This window comes from Belonocnema kinseyi, chromosome 9 (genome assembly GCF_010883055.1).
Source record: "Belonocnema kinseyi isolate 2016_QV_RU_SX_M_011 chromosome 9, B_treatae_v1, whole genome shotgun sequence".
In the NCBI taxonomy this organism is placed as follows: domain Eukaryota; kingdom Metazoa; phylum Arthropoda; class Insecta; order Hymenoptera; family Cynipidae; genus Belonocnema; species Belonocnema kinseyi.
In genome coordinates this window covers 124475258-124477685 of record NC_046665.1, presented here as the reverse complement: position 1 = coordinate 124477685, position 2428 = coordinate 124475258, and positions in this window count along the sequence as shown.

Below are 2428 nucleotides of genomic sequence, written 5' to 3'. Positions count from 1 at the left end.
CCATGGAAACTCAAACTTGATCCGAAGATGCACGAACTAGGCCGAATGGCCGATCCGAATGCAACTTTAAAGGCGCGAAATATAAAAATACCCCTGTGTAATGGCTTCTACCCTGCTATTGTGCAATTCGGGTAACATTCATCTGGCCATGTATGTAAGCCCCAGCTTGTCCACCCTGTAGGTGTTTGGTTGAATTATCAACTTTGAATACAAAAGATTTCACAAAATCCTTTAAATGTGTAAAAACTTGCCTTAAAAGACTTTAAAATCTGTAGAATCGCTAAGAATTCCTTACAATTCAATTTAATTTATTTTATTTTCCAAAATTCTCTAGAAATTCCTTGACATTTTATACATGTGTTGAAATCTTCTGGAATTCCTTAAAATTCCTTGAAATCCTTGGAGACTTAACAAAATCATTTAAATCTTCAGAAACTTCTTGAAATACCTTTAAATACTTTAAAATCGATGGAATCGCTTAGAATCCCTTTAAATTTAATTTAATTTAATTTACTTTCTAAAATTGCCTAGAAAATTCTTTCAAAATTTGTTTATCTCTTGAAATCTTTTAGACTCACTTAAAATCCTTTGAAATCTTTGGAGACTAAATAAAATATTTTTAAATCTTTAGAATCGCTAAGAATACGCTAAAATTCAATTTAATTTACTTTCCAAAATTCTCTAGAAATTCCTTGACATTTTTTGCATCTCTTGAAATCTTTTAGATTCCCTTAAAATTCCGTGAAACCCTTGAAGAGTCAATAAAATCCTTTAAATCTTGCAACAAATTTTTAAAAAACCTTTAAATACTTTAAAATCTGTGGAATCACTAAGAATACCTTAAAATTATATTTTATTTTATTTACTTTCGAAAACTCTCTAGAAATTCCTTGAAATTTTTTATATCTCTTGATATCTTTTACAATTCCTTTAAATTCCTTGAAATCCTTGGAAATCATTTAAATCTTGTGAAACTTTTTGAAATACCTTAAAATACTTTAAAATCTGTGGAATCGCTAAGAATCCCTTTTAATTTAATTTAATTTAATTTCTAAAATTGTCTAGAAATTTTTTCAAAATTTATTTATCTCTTGGAATCTTTTAGAATTTCATAAAATTCCTTGAAATCCCTGGAGATTTCACAAAATCCTTTAAAGCTTGAAAAAACTTTTTGGAAAACCTTAAAATCTGTAGAATCGCTAAGAATTCCTTAATGTTCAATTTAATTTCTTTTTCAAAATTGTCTCAAAATCCTTTCAAAATCTGTTTAACTCTTGAAGGATTTTTATAAACTTTTTAAATTCCTAGAAATCCGTGGAGGCTTAACAAAATCCTTTAAATCTTGCGAAACTTCTCGAAATACGCTAAAAATCCTTGTGCAATTCTTAGAATTTTCCTTAAAGTTCAATTAATTTTCCAAAATTATCTAGAAATCCCTTGAAATTGTTTACATCTCTTAAAATCTTTTAGAATCTCTCTAATTTCCTATAAATCTTTGGAAAACCTTATAATTCATTTAAAATAAAGTATACATAATTTTAAATCCCTTTAATTTGAATTAAATTAATTTCACTCGACACAATTCTCTTTAGAAAAAGGGTTAAATCCCCAGAAATCTTCAAAATCCCTTGAAATCTTGAGAGATTTGATAGAATCCTAAAATCTTGAAATTATTTAGAATTTTCTAAAACGCATTAAAACTTTTCGAAAACTTAAAAAACCGTTAAAAAAGTAGTCCTGTTATATGGTGGAAGGGGGGGTGGACCCCAGTGGGCACAAAGTTTAGCGACGTCTTTACGACATCGTTACGACATCTTTACGACAACTTTACGACATCCTATGTCCATGTAGTTAATGTGTCTTTACGATATCATAAATAAGTCGTATGATCTGACGATGTATTTACGATATCGCAAAGACACCTAAACGACATAGACATAGGATGTCGTAAAGATGTCGTAACGATGTCGTAAAGACGTCGCCATATTGTGTGCCCACTTTGACCCCATTAAGTTTCATTTTTAAATTATGAATCTTCTGCTTCATCATTCTTTAATAAAAATTTGATTGTTTTTTTTCAAAATTCATCTTTTTAGGTTGAAAATTCAACTACTTTGATAATAGGTAATCCTTTCTTTGCAAATTAAGATTTTGGTGGAGAATTTCTCTATTTGGACAGAAAGTCTGTCCTTTTGGATTATAATTTTTTTTAATTTAATTGTCTTATAAAGAATTCAACAAATTGGTTTAAAATTCAATCATTTTGTTGAAAATTTAATCATTTTATTGAAAACTCAAGTACTTTTAAAAAAAATAATCTTTTTTGTCGAAAATTAACTTTTTTTTAAAGATCATCTTTTTCCGGTTAAGGGCATGTGACACAGCTAAATACCTATATTACCGACCTCACTTTTTCGGTTCACTGAAT